We start from the raw sequence: 24,432 nt of genomic DNA on the forward strand, positions 1-24,432 counted from the left end.
TCTTTCACCAGAATACCCTCTCAGTTTACCACTGATGGAAGTTTTAACAACTATACCTCTACCTTTTGCCAGTGATGGGTCCTCATCGTCAGTCATGCAGAGGATGACCCAATTCCCAAATCCCACTTTAGCATCTGCTCTCATGGCCTGTTTCAGGTTGGGTTCCCCAGGAAGCAGACTCTGAGACAGAGATTAGCCTGCAGGAAGCATGCTCTTGAGGTAGATACCTGTGGACAGGACGAGAAAGAAGCAGGACTGAATCGAGGAGAAGATGAGCTGGGATGTAGTCTCAATGAAGACCTTGGTAGGAAAGACCTTGGTAGGAAAGACCTTGGTAGGAAAGACCTTGGTAGAACTGGAATGGCCCTTCAAAGTTGTCCCAGCTGATAAGAGGGGGATGAGTTCTTATTCCCTGACCATCAGTCTTTGCATGGGGATTCCACAGAAAAGAGACGTGACCTTAGGTAAGGCACTTTCTAGAGAGGACCACCAGCTGTGGGGTGTTTGCCAGTAGCACTTCCCACTGAAGGCAACTAAGCCCTTCAGTCTTAAAGGGAGATCTAAGTGGCACATCACAGCATTCACTACGAAGATCCCTAAACACTGGCCACAGATGTAGGGAATTTTCAGAGTTAGAAAATATAATGACACCTTTTAAAAGAACAACAAAAATTCTAAGGTGTCTGGGAATAAATCTAACCAACTTTTACGACGTCTTAAGAAAAAATGGTAACTTTATTGAAAGACATTAAAGTAGACTTAAATAAATAGATATATCATGTTTATGAATGGCAAGATTCAGTATTTTGAAGATGTTAATGCTCAAATGAATATAAAATTCAAAATCCCAATAGCTTTTAAAAATTTGACAATATTATTCTAAAATTGATTTTTATTCTAAAATATGAAAAAACAAAGGGCCAAGAATAGCCAAAACAAGTTTAAAGTCAGAACAAGGCAAGAGGACTTGCCTTACTGGATAACCAGATTTATTAAAAATTAAAATAATCAAAATAGGAAGTTAGTGCTTTGGAATATAGACTAGCACAATCTAATAAAGATTTTACCCTTGTTTGAATAAATACTTAATACATGATTGTAGTAGCTTTGTAAATTAGTGGGAAAACAGATTTTTTAAAAATGGTGTTAAAACAACTGATTATTTCTATAGGAAAAGATAAAATTATAACTGTTTTAGTCCATGTATAAAACTTTGATTCCAAGTAGATTGAATGTGTATGAATTGTAAAACTTTAAAAGTTTTACAAGAAAATATACAGAAATCTTTATGACTTTGAGGTAGGAAAAGACTTCTCAAACACGTCTTATTTGAGCCTTGTCCTGAAAACCACATATCATAAAGGAAAATACTGATGACTTTGACGCCTTCAAAAGTTTTGTACGGCAAAGACAACTTAAATAAATGACAAGTCATGACATGAGAGAAGATATTTGCAATATATGTAACTGATAGAGAAATAATATCTGGAATACTTAAAGAACTCCCCAAAAAGCAATAAGGAAAAGACAAGTCAACGTATCAATAGGTGAAGGATAAGAACAGGCAATTCAGAGAAGATGAACCATGAATGGCCAATATGCTTTTGAAAAGCTGTTCACTTTCCTCAGTGACCTGGGAAAAATTCATGAAACCATAATGAAATACTTTTTCACATCCATCAGTTTTACAAAAACTGAGAAATTTGCCAGTTCCAAGTGTTGATGAGGATGTGGCGCAAGAAAATATTCATACTCTGCTAGTGGGGGTGTAAAGTGGGAGTGTACATTGGAACAACCACTTTGGAAAGCAATTTAGAACATCAAGTAAAATTTGGAGTGAACTTAATTTTCACCCCAGCAATCCTCTGCTACGCTAGGGAAATTTTTTTCACATGTGGATAAGAATGCTCAATTTAGTATTATTTGTAATGGATGGAAATTGGAAACAGCTTTAACTTCCATTCACTGGTGAATGGATAAGTTGAAGTATCTTCATACAAAGACATATTATACTGAAGTTAAAGTGATCTAGAATCACGTGTCTCAATGTGGATGAAACTTAAAAGTAAAATCTTGAACCAAGAAAACACCAAACCCAAAACCAAGTTGCAGAATATTTATAGTATAATGCTATATATTCTTTTTGAATATACACACATTATATGTATGTAGTTCAATGTAACTGCACAGATTACATACATGTAATGTTACATGTTACATACACTGCATATATTTAATGTTCCATATTACATGCATTATACATATTATACATATATTACATATATTTTATAATATTTTATGAAATATTATGAAAACATGAATGAAAGTGAAAAACACCAAATTAAAGATGGTAATTCCTTTTGTAGAGGGGAGTGTGAGAAGGAGAAGAATGGGATTGAGGAGGGGGCTTTCATCCTATCTGCAATATTTTTTTTTCCCCTTAAAAACTCTAAAGCTCTAAAATTATAAGGCAAACTTTTAAGCTTTGACAAAACTGAGTGTTGAGTACATGAATGTTCATTGTTTTATTTTCTACTTTTTGGTATGTTTGCACTACAGAATTTAATGAAAAAATTAAGAAGTTTAAATAAATGGATTGTCTAAGGAAAATCTATTATTGTGATTTGATTAAAATTAGAGTTATAAATCTTTGTTTCTGACCAGTGAAGCCCAACTTTCATGGAATTTAGCCTGATAAACTCTATCTCAGACTCTACAGGGACCCTGAAAGAGGATAGTTAGATGATCCCCAAAAAATCAAGTGTACTGAGAGTAATCAGATGGGATCTCTTTAGTCTGTCTTCTCTGGGGACTTTGAGGATGGGATGGGGAAAAGAATGTTGGTTCAGGGAAAACCTCAGAGATCAGGAGCTTTGAAGGAGATTTAGCAACTTGTACAGGACCTAGTCCAAGGTCTCTCTGTCTCTGCTGTCAGGATCAGGCTTCCTACCATTCATGTCACCCCCTGCATCCTCGCATCTCTTGTGGGCTTGTTGCTCGAGGTGTCCTGGTCAAAGAAGCTGTGAAGCTGTGACATTCCAGGCCTTCCTGTTAGGGAAGGAGCATGGAGGCAGCACAGCTGACAACATCCCCTGTCTGTTTAGTGGAAATGGAAAGATTGGGCTGTGCTGGGAAGGTTGGCGATCACAGCCATGAGGAGGGAAACCTTGGCAAGTCAGCGTTGGAAGGGACTTTAGAGACTGCGGAGTTCATCTTTTGTGTGTGCGTGTTCAAATGTTTTCTTGCAACAGAGTATATAAAGCAGGTGACCATGAAACTGCTCTGGTTAGAGAAAATGAGGGGACCCCAAAGAATGGTCCTTTGTGCTCCTGCTTCCCCCTCTCCATCCCTCCCCTCTCACTCATACCCCTGCCAGTCCCTGACCAGGCTGTAGGAAGCACATGGTGTAAAATGCTGGCTCACGTCCAAGCCTTTCATTTGATAGATGAGGATATTCACGTCTAGTGGGATCCTGTGATTTGCTCAAGGTCACCCTCAGCTGGTGGGGGTAGATCCCCTTGACCCCTGCAAGTACTCTGTTTACCTAACCCTTCAAGCAGTTTCTTGATTTTCTTGTAAATGAGCCACTATCAGCAGGCTATATTAGTTTTTAATTCCTTTGTTTATTCATTCTCTATATTCTAGATTTTTTAAAAAACACAATATTGAGTGTATTTATAACAATCTATGGTATTATCATCCTGCTGTGTTACATCATTTTATTTCACTGAGCTCCATGTGAAGGAATCAGAGTTAATTCTTTTTTTTTTTTTTTTGCGATACACGGGCCTCTCACTGTTTTGGTGTCTCCCATTGCGGAGCACAGGCTCCGTACGCGCAGGCTCAGCGGCCATGGCTCACAGGCCCAGCCGCTCCGCGACATGTGGGATCTTCCCGGACCAGGGCACAAACCCGTGTCCCCTGCATTGGCAGGCGGACTCTCAACCACTGCGCCACCAGGGAAGCCCAGAGTTAATTCTTAAGTGTTATGATGATGGAGGAGGGAAGAGGGATCCAGACTAATTCCATGTGGGGAGATAGGAGATCAGTGTTAAGAAGGAGAGGAATATCCCACTCTGCCTGTTCTCCCCAGGCAGCTCTCTCCTAAACCCCACTCTGTTAGATAATAATTTGGTTTATTAAGCTGCATTTTTAAAATGCCCACATCTCCCCTGCAGGTAAGATCCATTGATCACTTGCACCACAAACTGAATATTAATGACGTTTCTAGAGCACTTTCTACATGCCAGGCACTGTGCTCAGTGCTTCACACCCATTATCTTATATAATCCACATCATAGTGGTATGAACTAAATACAATTATTATCTTCATTTACAGAAGATAAATGGAGGTTTATAGAGATTAAGTATTTCACTCAAAAGCACACAGCTAATAACTAGCAGAGTCAAGATCTGAGTTCATGCTCTTAGAGGCTATGCTATCCTGTGATGGACAGTCACTTTCATACCCGATACTCAGAGAATGGGTGTTTCACCGGATGTGTGGAAGAAGGGGTAATTAATTACAGAGCAGGTGGACATGGCTGGGTGTGGCTTTCCTCCCCATTTTACAACATGCCTTAAGTTACTTCTGTATTGATTTTGGTATGAGATTCCCAAGAATAAATAAAGTATAAAAGAAGAAGACATCTAAATATCGCCAAATTGTAAGAACCAAAAACTGCACTTTAAGTACAAGATTTGCTGTAAAACACTTACATGAATGAGAACATAATTTCTGGAGGAGCTAAATGCTATCAGCCCCGATTTCCTATTGTCTTTGTAGACTTTCAATTCTTAAAATCAGCTTTATAGTGAGAAGGAACTGTTAGGGACATTTATGTAATACAAAAGTTAATTATTGATTATCTATTTCAAAGAGAGGTAAGCTGGGTATTTGAAATAATACTTTTAAAAAATCTCTTTTTGCAAATGGTGTCAGTCTTCACATCATTCGAATACATTTGCAAGTAACAGATTACCAAACTCAAATGGGCTTAAACAACAAGGCTATTTATTAGGTCTTATAGAAGGCAGTTTGGAAATAGAGGGGGCTTTATGTTTGATTGATTCAGTAACTCAAAAAGTGTCATCAGAGGGTCAGGTTCTCTCCATCTCTTTATTGTGTCTTAAAATTTGGCTTCATTCTTGGGTTGGTTTTCCTTGTGTTCGCAAAGTGGCTGCCAGCAGCATTTGGGGCTAGAAGCCTCCTTATTCACATACAGTGAGGGAGAGAAAACCAGCTTCCTATTGCTCTCCCTCAAAAACAAAGAAGAACATTCCTGGAAACCTCCTTCCCTTCTCACTGGCCAGAATCAAGGGTCACAGGACCATTTCTTAGCCAATCTCTGGAAAGTGGGTTGAGATTCCTCACAGGCAGCCAGGCCTGTCTCTTTAAATGAGGTCATTCCCTCAGACATCATTGCTTTTTCTCCAAAAGAGGGAAGTGGAATGTATGTTACAGAGGCAACCACAATCCCCAGTGTAGAATTTGCCTACACCAGATGGGTACCATGATTCATTGACATATTCAAGAGACATGTATTAAGTAAATATCTACCATCTGCTCAGAACCAAGAGATTCTAAAGAAAAGTTACACATGAATACATTTTCCTATTAGGTGACAAAATGACAAACTGTGGCTCGTGCCCCTTCTGCTTTCTCTTCCCTACCCTTCGGTGTAAGCACTTAACAAAAATCCCAACACGGCCAGAGATTGGACTAAAGATGGAAACTGAGCCCAAATTGATGGCTCCAATACAAGGAAACTGGCCAAATTCAGTCAACCAGTTAGTTACTAACCAGTTATTTTATTAAACACCATCCTTTAGAAGAATCAATCTTCCTTTTTGTACAGACCAACTTCCCTTTATCAGGGGATAGATTGCTCTGACTTCAGCTTTAACTCTTGAGAACACTGGGTATGCATCTTCACAACCCACAACTCATCAGTTTAACAGCTAGCAACTTTACTCTTGGGCTTAGTATATTACATACTTACATCTTTTATATCGAGAGGGGTAGGAGAAGGGCTCAAAAATTCTTACATGCAGAGCTCAGAGTGCCCTATGTTGGTAAAATAATTTCATTTGTAAGTGTGAAATACCTTCAGAAGCTCTTCCCTTGAAAGCGCTTGAGATACGGGAGCTGGGAACAAGTTATGAGTTGTCTTATACTGTGGTTTAGCAAGATTTGAAGTTGGTCAGATAAACAATCTTCACTCTCTCCTTTTTTTTTTTTTTTTTTTTTAACAGCCTAGCTGACTGCACCTGCCTCTTTATTAACCACAGAAAAGTGAGAACCTAGCAACATGAAATTAAATCTTTTTCTGCTTTGGCACCAGTATGCCCATGGAGAGTGCTAAAGACATGTGGAAGATTTAATGCTTAGGGAGAGCAAAAGATTATTTGCTTCTGCTCCAGCAACAGAGCTATTCTAAGAGCTCTGATTGCTAAAGAGAGGCACGGCAGAGGCATGGCCTCCCTTTCTGTCTCTTGCTTAGACTTTTAAATTCTTGTTGGTTTATTTATTTGTCAAAGAGACGATAGTGTAGTCTAGAGCAGTGGCTTTTGAGTTCGTTCTTCTAGGTGACTCCCAGGCTGATTACTAATAGTATTTCTGTTTATAAAGAGATAATAATCTACATTTTTGCTTTTGGCATCATTTTATCATTGAACTGTTGGTTCATAAATCCCAGGAAGCATTTTCTTCTAATTCTAGCAAGTGTTGTGATGGTGGAAGTGAATAGAGAGAGGTGAGGAGGAGAGAGATGTGAAAGTAGGTGAGCTGAGGATTATTTTGCTGTGCCAACGTGGAAACATGGGGCTTCGAATTGCCACAGTCCAAAATTCATGTGGCTTTTCAGAGCTCAGCCTCTCACCTTCAAATGACTTTATACTTTATGAGTTTTGTTTCTCACGGCTATTAGATGCCAACTCTCCAAACTATTCTGCACTGCTCCACATTTCTCTTACCATGCAATCCTTTATCCCAGTCTGAATGTGGATCCCACCTGTGTCAGAATATTTTAAGACCCACTACACCAGAACCATAAGAATACTCTTGAGTTTGCTGAAGAATGAGATTAGCAAAACGTGAGGCTTTCTGGTTGAGTCCACTTCCAGCCTGTCTACGTGACTGATTTTTTTTTTTTTTTTTTTAACATCAAGGACTTGGTGTTTTGGTAAGTTGGAGACTCATTGAATGTCCTCCCTATTGTTCTTCAACCCAGTAAATGTAATATTATCCACGCTTTGTTTAGATTAGAAACATAGGAACAATCCCTAATGCTTCCTGTTTTGTTATTCCTCACATCTATTTCCTTCTGAATTCCTGTGGTTCTCCCTACAAAATACACATCGAATGTGTCAACTTCATCTCTGTGGTCAATGTCCTCACCCCAACCGCCATCATCTCTAATCCTCAAGAATGTTCTGTCTTGTTTCCTTGGCTCAATTCTTGCTTATCTACAATCCATTTTCCACCTTGAGCCCATATTTCTTTTTCTTTCCTTTCCTTTCCTTTCCTTTCCTTTCCTTTCCTTTGCTTTCCTTTCCTTTCCTTTCCTTTCCTTTCCTTTCTTTCCTCCCTCCCTCCCTCCCTCCCTCCCTCCCTCCCTCCCTCCCTTCCTTCCTTCCTTCCTTCCTTCCTTCCTTCCTTTTGTATTTTTTTGGCAGTGCGGCACAGCTGTGGGATCTTAGTTCCTGACCAGGGATCGAACTTGGGCCCTCTGCAATGAAAGTGCAGTGTCCTAACCACAGGACTGCCAGGGAATTCCCCCTTTAAAAAAATATATATATATATTTAATTGGAGTATAGTTCATTTACAATGTTGTGTTAGTTTCTGGTGTACAGCAGAGTGATTCAGTTATACATATATGTCTTCTTTTTCATATTCTTTTCCATTATGGTTTATCACAGGTTATCGAATGTAGCTCCCTGTGCTATACGGTAGGACCTTGTTGTTTATCCATTCCATATATAATAGTTTGCATCTGCTAATCCCAGATTCCCAATCCATCCCTCCCCATCCCCCACTCCGCCCCCTTGGCAACCACAAGTCTGTTCTCTGTGTCTGTGAGTCTGTTTCGGTTTCGTAGATAAGTTCATTTGTGTCATATTTTAGATTCCACATATAAGTGATATCATATAGTATTTGTCTTTCTCTGTCTGACTTACTTCATTTAGTATGATGATCTCTAGGTCCATCCATGTTGCTGCAAATGGCATTATTTCATTCTTTCAGAATTTTCTTTTAAAAATACAAATCAGGGTATGCTGATCCCCTTCATAAAACTCTGTATGGTTTTCCAGTACTCTGAATAAAATCCAAGTCCTTACTATGATCTCCTAAGCCCTGCTTCTCCTAACGCCTCCAGGTTCTTTATTGCCCTCAATCACTATTCCTGGAGTTGTTACCCTTGTTTGTTTGTTTTTTTTTCCTATGCCTGGAAAGTTTCTTCCTCAGTTCTTTACATGGTCTTAGCTTAAATGCCACCTCCCCCAGAGGCATTCCTTGAATATCCTTCCAAAATGGTGTGATAGTTACTATGGATTGGGTAGTTTAACATCCATTCAAACTCTCTTCTCCTATGCTGAGACTGCAGAACTGAAATTCACGTTTCCCAAACTTTCTTGGAGCTTGGATCCTAGAAATGATTTTGTTTCCAGGAACAAAGTGCAAGGCACCAATTTTGTGGTTCACAGGGTCTCCATTTTGAGGGGACCAAGCGTCATTTTGTTGGCATGGACTGTGGTGGCCGTGGTGTGACTCTGGAGCAAGCAGTTGTAGCTTTGGCTACAATGTGTAGCAACAAAGGGCGGCTTTCTGATTCTGTGGCTCTGCAGCAGCTGTTTTAATTGCATTGGGGCCTGGAATAGTTCTGCAGTCAGTAGGGATATAGCACCTTCCTAATACAGCAGTTTCTTATGACAGATTATGCAGAGGCTGAGGACTGTTCTTGAGAGGTCAGTCTAGAGCCTACTCTTCCAGCCCTTTTAACAGTTTTATAATCACTAAATTCCCTGTATAGAATGCCTTTCTGTTTAAATTAGCAAGAGTGGATTCTGTTGTCTGCAATAAAATCTGGACCAATATAAGTACCTTCCATAAGTTACTCTTTAGCTCATCTTTTAATTTTTGTTCTTCAGCCTTATAAACTATTCTTGTATTGTCTTTCTCCACTACAATATAAGCTTCATGAGGATGGGGCCTTGTCTGTCTGGTTCACTGCTCTGTCCCCAGCACCTAGGACAGCTCTAGAAGCATGGGAGATGTTCCATAACCATTTGTGGCATGAATGAATGGGCCCTAGGGATTTGTAGAGGTACCCCACACCGTGGCCCAGCAATCTTAGCACCAGGGGCATTTGCTCTGCAGCTACAGCTTTCATTTGACTCATCATTTGTTTCTGGTCCTGCTCCAATTTAGTTCTTCTGACTCAGCAGTGGAAACATGCACTTCTGATGATGATGACAGAGTGAGTCCTTGAATTCTCTAAAAGTTCTGCATCAGGAAGCTTCTGCTAAATGGTGCCTTGCACCACTATCAGGAAAGCAGGGCTCAACTGGATTTCACTCTCAGTGGCATCAGGCTGCAGGGCAGAGACTGGTCAAGGAGGGCGAGCCTAGCGTGGCCATTGCAGGCCCTTCTTGCTTGAAAGACTATTTCATAAACAACAGCAAGTCAGGATACTCTCCTTCTGAAAGATCATCCCAATCTGTCCGAGATCATCTCATCCATTCTGGTTGCTTGCAGTCTATTTGCTCTTTCTAAGAGCCCTGCCTTTCCCTTTGCCTAGTTCCAAATGACTCGAAGGTCCAGAAATGCATGTTGTCTTTTTGCTTTGTTTTTAGCAAACCAAGAAGTTGGGTTCTCAGCATAAAATCTTGAATAATAATTTGCCTAAAATAGTCTATGCCTCATTTAATTTTTTGTCCCAGTGCGCAGTACAGGGTCTGATACATAATGGGTACTCAATACGTGTTTGAAGAATGATTGAATCATCCTAGTTTTGTGCTTTTTAAAAAAAACTGGCAAAAGGTTAATATATGCAGGAAAGACTTAGTATAAGAGAAAAAAATCTCACATATGACTTTGATTCTATTCAAATGTGTTCCGGCAGTTAGGCAAGATTTCATTAACATTTTCTCCACATCATGCCTGCTGAGTATCATTGCAAGGTTTAGTTGACAAGTGCCATTCACAAACCACATCCCTGAACCTAAGAGAGTATCCTGCCACGCGGGACTTTTCTCAGTCCTGACACAAATAAGACAGCAAATGTCAAATGTTCTTTTTTAGAACTCGTATATAGAATGATGTGCTTTTCCAAGGTCAGGGCAAGCACACACTTTACTTTGCATTCATGAGCAAGAATGCTGGCTGGCGACAGGTAACCTTCAGAGAGAGAGAGAGAGGCTGTCATTAGCAGAAAGGGCGCAGACTGGGAATTGAATGTTCCTAAAAAAGTCACATCTGCTGGCTGGCAGGAGAAGGAACTCATGTCAGGGCAGGCTACTAACTGGCAGTGGAGGGCAGCTGGTTACTGATTAAGCTGGGCAAGGCATTTTAAAAGCAAAGAGCACTCCTGGAGTTGAGATTAGGCCGGGAGGGGGGTGGGGAGTAGGTGGGTGGAAAAGGGTGAGGTCAGGAAAAGGAGAGGGAGTGGGTATACCCTTGGCTTGGTGGGAGGGAGAAGTCTTGCAGGGCTTGGCCAGGCCCTCCGCTCTATCTCTGGTTAGACAGGTCATGTCTGTCTCTAGGGCAGAAATTCCTGTCCTTGAGGTTGAGACACTTCATGGGTTTGCCAACTGTCTCAAAGGGCAATGTGAAACTCCCAAACCCAACTGGTTTCCAAGTCTTTTGGCTAATCTGTAGATCATACAGCTACCTTTGGGGACCTTTTGAAGGCTGAATATTTCCGCTCTTAAAATGCCTGGGAGTAGCTGCTATGCCTGCTACTCTTTTCACTTGTTTCCTGTATGACAAACCTTGAGTTACGTGCTTTGCAGATACTACATAACTGTTACATTGAATCCTTACAACCTGGTGAGATAGGTGGATTTATCCCCATTTTATAGACGAAGCACCTAAGGCTCAAAGAGGCTGAATATCTCGTCCCATATCACAGAGCTGGAAATTGACAGACTCCCCTGAATGGAAGCAATTCTGGCCCTGTCTAGGGGAGTGAGTCCCTAATGGTTCCTTGCCAACTGCAGAAGATTTAAAAGATATTTGGCCCTAAGGCATCTGTTTTCCATAATTGGGAACTAACTGTACATTGATGCTCTTGTGTCCCTCAAACACTTAATATTATTAACTATAGATCAATCTAAGGTTTGATTTTTTTCCCCTAGATTCAACTGAATGAAGCAAAACGTGAACTGGCCATAGGATGGGCAGCGAGCACATGAGGAGTGGGCAGCCGGCTTATAAAATGTCAGAGTCAAAGCTGCAGCCTCTCCCTGTCTTCCCCTCCCCCAGACCAGCATGCCTGATGCCTGAAATTCCCCCAAACAGGGCCACTGGTTTAGATGAGATTTCTCTCAGTCCCTCCTGAAATGTCAGTTTGTTACCTATAAGGACTAATGTACTTATAATAACAAAATATTAATACTTTACCTGTATATATTAATTTCTCTCATTAGAATTTCTCAAAAAACCATAAGGCATGTGTTTTCTCTTGGCATAGGTTAGTATATCAGAATAGCTCTCAGGGAATGGAAGCTCTCAGGGAATGGAAGGTAGGTCAGGTACATTTTGATGGTAAGAAAGATTATCAGGAAGAATTGTCAGAAAAGGCCAGGAACGTGAGGCCTGTCCCTTGGGGTGAATCCTGATAGAATTGAAAGCAGCCAGATACCAGCATCAAGGGTTGGGAATCCCAGGAAGTGAGGGTGAGACCACAGAAGGTTGTGAAGCTAAAATGTGAAGAGTGTTTGTATGTAGAGGGGAATCCACAGGCAACTTAAATTTCTTTTTAATTTTTTAGGTAAGATTTATCAATCAGTACCACTCAATAATTACATTTTATCAAAGAAGTAAACCGCATCTCTTAACAATTTTGTCTTGGTAGTCCTAGAGGGAGCATGCAGGAGATATGGGGGGAGAGGATGAGAAAAGGGAAGAGGATCATGGAGCTGATGAGCACATTTCCACACCAGAATCAGGATAGGCGTGTGGTGTGGTCCTTCCTCACACACTCTTTGCTAGGAGATCAGAGATCCCAGATGGGCTCGGGAGGCACTCCCAGATGCCTGGCCGTGGCGTGAACTGTTCTGGCATGCCCACCTTCCCAGGAGATGGACCCGGGCATGGTCACCCAATGGGAAATTCCAGGGCCTCTGACCCACTCCATCTTCCCAGCCTGGAGAACTTCTGATCCTTTCCTACCTCTTTCCCCTGCTCCTGCTCTGTTCCTGACACTCCACCCGATCTCACAGCTCTCTGAGAGCTTATTGTTCCCTTAGCAGTGGTGCCAATGAGGGCAGGGTATCAAAGACCAGTCACATCCCCCTTCCCTGGGGTCTCCTCCCTGTGTGCTGGTAAGCGCAGCGCTGGCTCAGGCAGATTTGTCAATTCAGCAAAGTCTGGTTTTCATTTCCTCTGCTCCTCCTGCTGCATCTCAAACCAGCCAAGTGTCTAGTGCCCTCATTTCCTCTCTCCCGCCCGCATCGCTACCCCCTCCTACTGTTTCCTGTATTCTGGTCCTAGACCACCTCCTACTGTGGATAATTCTCCTCTTCCTTTTTAGCTTCCTTTTCCAAACTTACCTGTCCTAGGTCTCATCATTGTAGGACCTGTTCTCACGTGGGTGATAACCACGTTGTCCAGATACATGAAAATTTATCAATACTAACATATGAACCAATATTACAGTATTAGCTAATTAATATGTAACTTCTTCCCGATAAACAACACCTTAAAATACTTCAAGATAGACCTTTGTCTAAGAAGGCTTCCAAGGAGTAACTTCAATGGGAAACAAACTATCACCAGCCAAAAGGGAAGACCTTGCAGTCACTGGTCCCCTTCCCAGTGGAATCAGCTGCCCCTTCTTTGTGACTCCAAAAAGATCTTGGCCACTAGCTGTAAACCTCCCTAGAGACTCCAGGGTCTCCCGCTGCAAAGTAAATGTTGATAGTGTGTGGGAAATCTCCTTTCTCTAGGTGTGTCTTGAGAGAAGGCTACTAAATTATTGCAAAGTACTCTGCAAATACTGAGCATTTGGGACAAGCTTAGTAAGATATTTGGATGAAAATTCTCTAGAGGTGGGATGGGAGGTTGAGATGGGTTCCCTGGCAGAGTTCAGTGCTAGAGAGTGAACTTCTTGCAATGCATTAGAAAAACACTAAATGAAGTACTCGTGGCCATTAGATGCTTTCTACCCTAAAAAATACCAAGTCTGGCAAGTCTGGGAGATGATTCCTGCCAGCTATTGTCCAATTTTGTGATGCTATCTTAAGGCATCTTAGAGACATATTGTGCCGTGGAGGTTTTTAGGCTGGTAGAGGAGGGGCGGGGGGTGGGGGTGGGTGGGGACAGTTCCAGGATATGACTTCGCTTTTTCACAGAGTTAACTGGAACATGCACGTTTCCAGATGTTGGCCTGAATAAATCCTGACCACTTGCCTTGTTCCAGAAGCTACCTAGAATTGGATTTGATCATATTTACAGGCAGTACAGAATGTCCCAGGAGAAACTCAATGATAACCAAATGGCTCATGGGGGCATTTAGACTTTTCCACTTTCTCATAGCTTGAGGCATGAGTGCCTCACATCTGGTGGCCACTTTGGTTTATATGGAAGTGTACCTTTTTGGATACCTGAAACTCTGTCTCTGCAGAGTCTTCACTTAGATCCCGTAGGCAGTTCTGTACAGCCCAGAGTAAAATCAGGACCCGTTCTAGGCAAGTGCTTCCAAATTCCTGATCAGGGTGGGTTTTGGGTCGAGATAGAAACCATACAATGTACAGACATGTGAAGTGTTTTGCTGGTATCTGATGAGCATAATTCACTTCTTTCTTAAGCATCTATGATTTCTCACGTCTGTGCATCATGACAAGACAGAACAAGAGGACACTGAGCGTTTGACTAGTCTCTCCTTTATTTCTCTTGATTTACGTTACTCTGTGTTACTGCTGTAGGTTCTGTATGTCTCTGCCTCATGCACAGCAAGGAGCAGAGACAAGGCCAGTTGGCTAGGCTTCTTCTCTCTGCTTGTGGTGATGTTTCCTCAAGCAGCTGTTTTTGGGAAAACCATTAATGCTAAGTTCCCTGGGGAAACGGAGAAGAATCAGGACCTTCCATCAGCTGTGGGATAGACTTCCCATGCCAGAGAGGCAACTCCATACTTGGAAAATTCTCTGCCCTTTTTTGTCAATGTTGATATTTCTGGCAATTATCTTTTTATTTCCTTTACCATGTTTTGGTGAACTAGTGCTCTTTCGGTCCTATCAGTTTCTGTGGGGAGGAAATCTCTTGAGGATACTTGCACACCTTTGACATCTGGTCTTTTTCGTCAGGAGGAAGTGACTCGGGAAGGGCAGTTTTGCTGTAAGAACAGGAGGAACAAGTGTTGCAAGAAGAGGACGGATGTTGGATCTGAAGCTTTGATGATAAAATTGGATTGAGAGAGAGGCCACTGATAGATGAAGGTAAGAGTGAACATTCAAAACCAAAACCTCTGGGTCTGTGAATTGGGGTGGTGTCTTTTCATGGAGACAGTTACCACTGCAGTGTGGTTATAACATGGACCTTTGATTATTGTTAATTCACTTTATGCTGAGCCAAGCTCCAAACTTCTGCTTCTCTTTTTGTTTCTTTCTCATTTTATTCATGTTTATGCTCAAAAGGTTTAGTAGGATGGAAAGTGAGACATACGGTTCACCGTCATTTGCAAATATTTTGGAGGTAACGGTCTTTTTCATGAAGTCAAGGATACTAAGCCCCCATCTCCCTATTCTCAGAGCTTACTAGTACAATAAGTTATGGAGACCTCTTGCTGTGGGCAGGAAGGAGGCTCTGCAGGAAAAGGAGTAGAAATACCAGTCTCTTTCTTGGAGGGTCAGTGGCTCAGATGTGGAGAAGGAAGCTTTCTGTCCCACAGAGAACAGAATTTGCCAGCCTGGTAAGGGCCAGACACACTGGTCTGAGATGGATGGAAGGATAGAAGAGAGGCCCTAGCCAAAATGTCACAGACTTACCTGCTTCCCTGGCAACCCTCGGTCCCCCAGCCCAGCCTCTGCCCACAGAAAGAAACAAGCTTATAATAAAAGCTCTGGCAGAAATAAATGTTCAACTGTGTAGGTTTATATTACTTAATGCACAGGGTCTTGGTTTTTTTTTTAATTGCAAAGTTAATTTGACATTGACATTAAAGAATATATATTTTGAAAAACTGGAAATATTATCCATAGAGCCTTATATATTCTTTGTGGTACTTTTATATATTTTCTAAAGTTTTTATAGCCAATACGTATTACTTTGAAAAAAACAAAGTGATATCAAGACTGCAAAAATAGATTACATACAGTCCCCCAGGCTACTGCATCTATTTCCATTTTGAGGTGTTCTCTTTTTCAGTGTCTGTCAAGTTTGTGCGATTTTAGCATGCTTTAAAAGAGAATTTATTGAGATGAAATTTACATAACATAAAATCAACCATTTTTAAAGTGAACAATTCAGTGGCATTTAGAACATTCACAGTGTTGTGTAATCACGTCCGTCTAGTTCCAAAATGTTTCCGCCTTAATTTAAAGGAGATGATATTCTGTATTAATAGATAAAACCTCTTACCCATTAGCAGTTTTCCTGCATTTCTCTGCATTTCCCCTTTTCTCCAGTGCCTAGAAACAACTAATCCACATTCTGTCTATATGGACTTACCTATTCTAGAATTGTATATAAACAGAATCATATACTATGTGACTTTATTTTGCATACGATTTTTGTAGGTTCATCCATGCTGTAGCAAGTATCAGTACTTTTTCCTGTGTATGGCTGAATAATATTCCATTGTAAGGATATACCACCATTTATTTCTCCATTTATCTGTTGGTGGATATTTGGGTTACTTCAACATTTTGGGGTCGTGAATAGTGCTGCTGTGAATATATACCTCCATTTTCTTGTTCCTCTGTTTTCAATTCTTTTGGTTCTATGCCTAGTTTATACTGGTATTAATATAATTGCTGGGATATAGGGTGACTCTTTGTTTAAGTTTTTGAGGAACAGACAGCCAAACTGGTTTCCACCGTGGCTGAACCATTACGCCTTCCAGCCAACAGTGTGCAATTTCTCCACACCCTTGCCAACACTTGTAATTTCTGTTTGACATACTTTTAACCATTGTCAACATGTCATTTTACGCGGTCGACTGAATGTTGAGTTTTAAAATTTGTATTAACCTCTAGCATGTGTGTGTATTGGTGCATTTTATATTACCGGGATTGCCACTTCAGAACAACTTTGTTCCATTATCCTACTTTTTCTCAGATCCTATAATTCATCCCTGTGAATTTATATTTGATACTTTTGAGCCCAGGGCTTATGGTTGGAGCAAATTCTCTTGTATCTTAGAGTGACCTCTGTATTAGATATGAGAGATCAAACATGGTGGCCCCTGCCCTACTTTTTGGCTACATGAACTTTCTTGAAGCATGACATTCGAAACAGAGCTCTGTCCTAAAAGCCGAGTAGCGGTACTCACATTTGGCTTCTACTGAAAGCTCTGCTGAAAGTAGGAATATGTGTATGAGGGAAAAGAGGGAACAAACTGGGAGACGTCTTGGAGTCTGTGTTTTTCTTCAGCCGCACCCACGTGCCCAAATTTCAGGTTCTCACCGGGCACAGGGGTGAGAAGAAATGAGACTGCTCCATTAGGCCAAGAGAGTCTGGGGACCGAGGGGGAGGCAAAGATGGCTCTATACCTATAGAAATGGACAGAATGAAAGGCAAGAATGATTCCCTTAAGCTGGATTTGCCTGCTATAACTCAACGGGTGAATTAAGCAATCGGTGAAAAATGACAAGGCATAATTCAGAGTTTCTCAACCTTAGTCCTGTTGCCGTTTTTGTGCTGGATGACTCTCTGTCATGCGAAAGCTGCCCTGTGCATTGTAGGATGTATAGCAGCCTCCCTGGCCTCTTCACACTAGATCCCAGTAGCACCCGCATGCTTCTCTCCCCGCCCGGTCCAGGCATTGCCAGTCTTCCCTGGGGGGCAAAATGACTCCCAGTTGAGAACCTCTGGGCAAAGTGATTATTAGTTTTTTTCAATTATCAGTTGGCATTATCAGTGGGTTGCTACTGAAAAGCTAGTATTTATCGAGGTCCCGCTAGGTGCCAGGCACTGTGCTCAGCATTTCCATTCATTTATTCCTCAAGCAAATGTTTGGGTGTCTGTTCTGCTAGGAACTGAATCTATACTGTGGACTAAACACTGGAAAGTTCCTGCCCCCATGGAGCTTCCATTCTAGTGAAGAGATGGGCATATTGAAATAATCACACAAACATAAAATTGTTACCTTGACAAGTGACATGGAAGGGAGGGCTTTGGGGAATACGGCAAGAGCAGTTTTCCAGTGCTCCCCGTAGACCAGGCTGTGCGCTGAGACTGTCTGTCGTGTGTATTAATTCCTGTGCCCCTTACAACAGTGGTATGAGGTAGGTGCTGGTGTTCATGCCCATTTTGTAGGAAGTAAGCTGACTCTTAGATGGGCAAAAGTCACACAGATAGTAAGTGGTGGAGTTGGGGTTTTGAATGTGACAAGTAGTCCTCAGAGCCTGTGCTGCTAACTACCGCCCAAGATACTCTGAGTTGAGATCTGCAGAATGAATAGATAACGGTTAACTGGTTAAAGGAGGGGGGAAGGGAAAGTGTTCCAAGGCAGAGACAAAAGTAAACGGGTAGGCCTTGAAGCAGGAGAGAAAGCAGAGAACTTAAAGGAGGCTTGCATGGCCGGAGTGGAGAGAGTGGTGGGGAGGAGAAAGGGAAGGTGGCTGAGGTGACGGGGTCCCTCCGTTGCCGGGCCTTGCAGTCCACGGTGAGGAGATTCTTTACCCAAAAAACTATGGGGAACCCTTGGAAGTTTAAGTAGGGCGAGGACACTGAGGTTTTCCCTCATAACCATATTTAATACTTACAGCCACGCAATGAGGAAAGGAGGAAAGTCATGTCATCAATGAGATGGAGGGGACTTGGGGAGTCAAACGCTTTGAGAAGGTCATAAAATTGAAAAGTGGCAGAGCTGGCCTTTACACTCAAGCTGGCCCGTTCTCAAGCCCATCCTCTTAACCACCACGTCACGTAGCCGGCTCTGCTCCAGGCCCTTTGAGCACGGCCGGGTCACTGAGCACACCTCCCCCATGGCGGCTAGTGATTTGGGTCTGACGTCTAGAAATTCTGTCCCCGGGAGTTTTGATGTCTGAACACAGACACAATTCCATGCATATCCACAGTCATTCTTTAACTTTTGAATTTTCTAGTCTCTGTTTTTTATCTTGCACTCCAGCTCCAGTTCACCCTTTCACCCTGCCCGCCCCTCAGCCCTGCCATTCGGCCCTGGGACACTGCACACATGGCCTCTGATAAGAATCAGTCCATTCAGAGTAGCTGGCAGGTAGATGTCCTCTTTGCTCATACATGCGTGAAGGTCTCCACTCCCCAGATCTCCCGGCTCTGGAGTCTGGAACTCTTTGGCTGGCCCTCTTCTGCTCTTTTAGAGATAGTGTGTTACCCCCTCCAGGTAAACTTCAAACTAGTGCTCATTTGAATATTAACTTGCAATTGCACCATCTCTCCTGTGACACTACCACATCCTGTGGGGATGAGGCTGAACCAGCCTCCTCACTCGCTTTAATCACAGGTTTTAGCAGTGCTGGGACTTTTCAGCCGAGTCGGGTCCTTCCTTTCACGCCATCCAAAACGCTTTGCAGTGCTAACCAAATTGAAATGAGCCCCTTCATCTTACACACGGATAATTAAACTTCAAACACTGTTTATCTCTGTCCCCCAATCCTCAGAATGCAGAAGCAAATTAATTTTAAATCTATATCTGCTTTAAATAGTAATTGTTTCATCAACAGGCTTGATGGATAATTATATTCTTTGTTCGTCCTCCCTGCAGGCTTGAATAGACCACATAATTCCTGGGTTGCTTTCATTTCTGTAATTAGATCATGTGACAGACCCTCTCTGTATTACAGTTGACTCTAGTTACTTCTCTCCCACCCCCTTCTAAATTCTAAAATGGTTTCTCATGAATACTTAGATGATAACAGCCCAGCTTAACACGGAGCTGTGAGTGTTTGGCTTTAATCCTTTATTCTTCTTTCACCTAATACTTTACTTGGAAGCAAGCAGTCTTATTGGTGGCTGCTACATTGTGTTGGTTGTATCCTTGCAGAGTTAAGAGTTCTTGTCCTTATTTTGAACTCCTGTTTCCCTAAAAGAAAACCCTTCTTGACCACATAGGAAATACACTGTCCGGACCCCTTGAAGTCAATATTATCCTTATAGAAGGATTTAAGGTTCAAACAGAACAAAAAATAATGTATGGGGCTTTTGTGTTTTGACCACCTGGGGTTTCATGGAGAAAGAGGAAGTCATTGTCCTTATTAGAAAGAGCAGTTTTGTCTCCAAGAATTTATTTTACTTGCCTGGATTCATCCCATAAAAATGAGAGCTGGACATTCAATAATTAGGCCAACACTGAGATCTATTCTCTAATTGGAATTTGTTTGTCCCACACAATATGACGATTATCTTTGGGTCTGTGCTAGCAATAGGATTGTTCAGCCAGTCTGTCTCTTTCTGCTTCCTTTATCGTTCGTGTCGTCCTGCTGCTGATCTTTCAGATTTTATTTCCCAGAGTTCTTGCAATTCTTAATATTTTTCTCATTTTTGTTATTGAGCTATGCAAAATTGAGTAAGGCATAGCGAGTATGGCCTAATCAATAGTGTGTAAATTGGGGAGAGTGAGTGGAAGTTGGAGGGAGAGAGAACATCATGTTTGTTGTTGTTGTTATTGTTAAAAAAAAAAAAACCCCACAAGGTGTCTATGGTTAGAGCTCAACTTAACTAGGCTCTTTTTCCTCCATCGTATTTCAAAATTATATCCAAGTTTGCACTGTCACTCCTCCGTCTTCTCAGATTGATTTGTGTTTTACTTTCTTTCCTACTCATGGAATATCCGTGTTTTTGATTGCTTTCTCTTAACTATACCAATGTAGACTTTTCAGGCAGTATCTCATTTTGCTCTTTTGATTCAGCTGTGCATTTTGATGAGTTTTACCACCATATCCTGCCCATATTTCTGTAACTCAGGTTTTTTTTCTTTTTGATCATTTCACCATCATTTGGGTGTTTGCAACATCTCCCAATTAGATCTGTGAAATTAATTTCTGCGTTTGTTATTCACCTTTCCAGATCACCCATGCGAATGCTAAATTAAATGTGACATGCTCATAGGTACAATTACATTCCCAGATTAATAATTATCCTGTGTTAATGGCTTCATGATATGTTTTGGTTGGAGAGTTCTGACCCCAATTTCTCTCCTACTCTTCAATGGAAGATCAGTCATTATGTAGCTTTCATTTGTATATTTTCCAAGATTTAGAAACCTACATCATCATACAACCATAATCTGAGATGTATTTTGATATAGATGCTCTGTCAGATAAGGTCTAGTAGGGAAATATAAACCACTTTTAATCTTTCAATAGAACGAATAATATAGTACAGGAAGCCATATTATAGTTCTGTTATATTATAGTATTGTTACCTAGGTGATGATAAAAATGAGACGCCAAAGAGGAGAGGGTACAGCAACCCAGAGGTTGGCAATGACTGGAAGCTTGTCCCCCCCGCAGACCAGAGAGACCACGGAGGGTGGAGGTGTTTGGGAGCTCTGCAGAGGCTGCCTGATGGGAGCTGGGAGCACAGAGGCCAGGATTGCCTGTTGGAGTTGGAGACTCCCAGGAGAAATAAGCTCTCTAAGATGCCACCTCGTGCAGGGAGAGGAAAGGATAAAGAGGTTCTTTCCTCCTCCTACTCAAGCTTTCTAGCCTCCCATTGGCTGATCCTACCTGGAAGCCAGTTGGCAAGAAATCCAGCCCTCGAATATGCAGGTTAGAGCAGACAAGTGTAGAGGGGATCTGAGAGCAGAGAGAAACAGTCAGCACAGATGTGCTGTGAAAGCTGGTACAAAGTCCTTTATGCGTTTCAGTGAACTTGCCAATTCACCACCACCATCACCTGCCTCTCTAGTCCACTCTGGACACACTGCTAGGCTGGTATTCCTAAAATACTGTTTTCACCTTTGCACAATGATCCTTCTTGCCACATCAAGCTTGAGGTCTTCAGGACTTTCCTCATCTGTATTGTCCTTACCAACTCAGATCTAGATTTAGTTCACGTTTATGCTGGCTCAACTCTTTGCTAGAAGGAAGGGAGGAGAAAAGGTAAAGTAATGTTGGTTGACCACCTATTATGAGACAGATGTTGACCTGGGAACTTTGTATACCTTTCCTTATAATTGAATTCTCAAGTATTACTCTCATTTTTAGGTAGGATGCTTAGGCTTAGCAAGGTAAGGTAACTGTTCCAAGGTGACATAGTCTGGCTAGAATTGGAGGCGAGTCCTTCTGACACCAAATCTTGTTTCCACTATGCTGTATCATCTTCCTGGTTTATTAATGCTTGGAGATAAGAAGTGATTTATTAAAGTTCACATGGTTGGTAACCACTATCTGACAACTCAGTCCATCTGTTTTGGATTTAGAAGATTTTCCTAGTAGTCATATTTTAGAGATCTTATCCACTGATCCTTAGTTCAAGTCCTGCTGTCTCCACTGTATTCTCCCCTACCTGGAAATCCCACATCAAGCTGTCCTTTCTTTGAACTTCTGTAGCACTTACACCACTTAAATATACAGAGTTACTGAGTTCTCTAAGTGCTTCATATAAGGGACATAAATTTTGGAGTCTAGATGTAAATAGTTTAACAACCACCATTTCTTATATTTTCCCTCTCTATCTCTATAAAATCCCATTCTAGTGACTCAGTTAACGTTTCATGATTTACTCCCAACCTGTATTCAGGAGTATGATAAGTGCCTTGCAGTTTAGACAGAGAACTCCTACTTCTCAGGAGTGATTTTTAACCTTTCGTGTGCGTAAGGATCACCCAGGGGGTAGTGTTAAAATGCAGACTTTGACTTGGGAGATCTGGGGTGAGGCCTGGAGTTCTGCTGATTTTTTTTTTCATTCTTATATTTGTATTTTATTTCCTTTCTTTTTTTTTTAATTGGAGTATTGTTGATTTACAATGTTCTGTTAATTTCTGCTGTACAGCAAAGTGATTCAGTTATATATATATATATACATTGTTTTTTATATTATTTTCCACTATGGTTTATCACAGGATATTAAATATAGTTTCCTGTGCTATACAGTAGGACCTTGCTGTTTATCCATTCTATATATTATAGTTTGCATCTGCTAACCCTAAACTCCCAGTCCTTCCCTCTCCCACCCCCTTGGCAACCACAAGCCTGTTCTCTAAGTCTGTGAGTCTGTTTCTGCTTCATAGATATGTTCATTTGTGCCATATTTTAGATTCCACATATAAGTGGTATCATATGGCATTTGCCTTTCTCTTTCACTTAGTATGATAATCTCTAAGTCCATCCACGTCGCTGCAAATGGCATTATTTCATTCTTCTTTATGGCTGAGTAGTATTCCATTGTATACATGTGCCACATCTTCTTTATCCATTCATCTGTCGATGGACATTTAGGTTGTTTCCATGTCTTGGCTATTGTGAATAGTGCTGCTATGACCATAGGGGTGCATGTATCTTTTTGAACTATAGTTTTGTCTGGGTATATGCCCAGGAGTGGAATTGCTGAATTATATGGTAGCTCTATTTTTAGTTTTCTGAGGAAACTTCGTACTGTTTTCCATAGTGGCTGCACCAACTTACGTTTCCATGGTAGCTGCACCAGCAGTGTAGGAGGGTTCCCTTTTCTCCACACCCTCTCTAGCATTTGTTATTTGTAGACATTTTAATGATGGCCATTCTGACTGGTGTGAGGTGTAGTTTTGATTTGCATTTCTCTAGTAATTCTGCTGATTTTGTTTATCCTGGAACCACACTTTGAGTGAGTCTAGACCACAGATTTACACATCAGAAGCAGCTGACAGCCTACCAAGGACACTTATCACAATGGACATGATGAACAGACAGCTACATATGCTCAAATCTAGGAAACTGGGCTGAATGGCCAATCAAATTAAGGTTCATAATGTTGGAAGATGAGAAAGTGAGAGTCACTATATACTAATGAGAATAAATTTGGTGTGGGCAGGGCTGGCACCAAGTATTATATGGTAAGGATTTTGTGTCCTTGAAAGCAAAGTTCTTATAGTCTATTGCCGTTTTTAACATTTTACTCAAGGGAAGGGTGACTGCAGGAAATGTAAGGAGTGATGCCCTCTGAGGTGTTCTTGGAAGGGAGAAAGAGAAGCCTGTTCTTAGGCTCAGCTCTGACTTAATGGTCTCCAAAGAGGATGAGGAAGATGTTCTTATGCATCTTAGTTTGGGGAATATATTGGGAGAGACCTTTGATGTGCTGTGATGGTCCGAGTTTCTTGTTCTCCTTTGCCAAGTTCTAGCTGATGATAGGGCAGAAAAAGTCACTCTTAAGAGAGAAAGGAGGATGGGCTTCCCTGGTGGCGCAGTGGTTGAGAGTCCGCCTGCCGATGCAGGGGACACGGGTTCATGTCCCGGTCCGGGAGTATCCTACGTGCCGCAGAGCGGCTGGGCCCGTGAGCCATGGCCGCTGAGCCTGTGCATCCGGAGCCTGTGCTCCGCAACGGGAGAGGCCACAACAGTGAGAGGCCCATGTACCACAAAAAAAAAAAAAAAAGAGAGAGGAAGGAGGATAACTGGTGATGTATACATGCATGTGTACGCATGTGCATATATGTACACACACACACAGTGTGCTTTTGATGTGCAGCAGACTGGTGTGTGGGACTTAGCAGGCCTTCCCCACTTAGTCACCTCTCTTGACTGTGGGCAGGTGTACTGGTCCCCCAAGGTCATGGGGTGGCACTGCTCTGAGCAGTTGTTGACCGCCTCCTGAAGAAGAATGGGAAGATGGACGCTTTTCCTTCCCCATCATCTCCCTCTGGGTCTCAGGAAAGTGTGCTGAGTTGCCTCCTTGATTTTTAGATTCAAACTGAACATTTTAATAGGGATCGAAGAAGTTTACCTGAGGTACTGGCTAGGATCAATCTTACTTCCATTTTCAAAAATCAATACCGTATTTTCTATAATTCAATCTTTCCATCTTTCTCCCAAATCCTTGTTGCTGATAAAAAAAAAAATCATTACTGCCTTTGTCAGGCATTTAACTG

General features: G+C 41.7%; 1 long non-coding RNA gene across 1 annotated transcript in view; it reads left to right on the forward strand.

Moving 5' to 3' along the window:
• Positions 1 to 24,432, forward strand: part of LOC117201675 (uncharacterized) — a 282,833-nt gene that overhangs the window by 31,055 nt on the left and 227,346 nt on the right. The window contains exon 2 of the long non-coding RNA XR_004483740.2: positions 14,528 to 14,659. This is a non-coding gene — a long non-coding RNA (uncharacterized LOC117201675). The remainder of the gene's footprint in view (positions 1 to 14,527; positions 14,660 to 24,432) is intronic.

This window comes from Orcinus orca, chromosome 3 (genome assembly GCF_937001465.1).
Source record: "Orcinus orca chromosome 3, mOrcOrc1.1, whole genome shotgun sequence".
Taxonomy (NCBI): Eukaryota; Metazoa; Chordata; class Mammalia; order Artiodactyla; family Delphinidae; genus Orcinus; species Orcinus orca.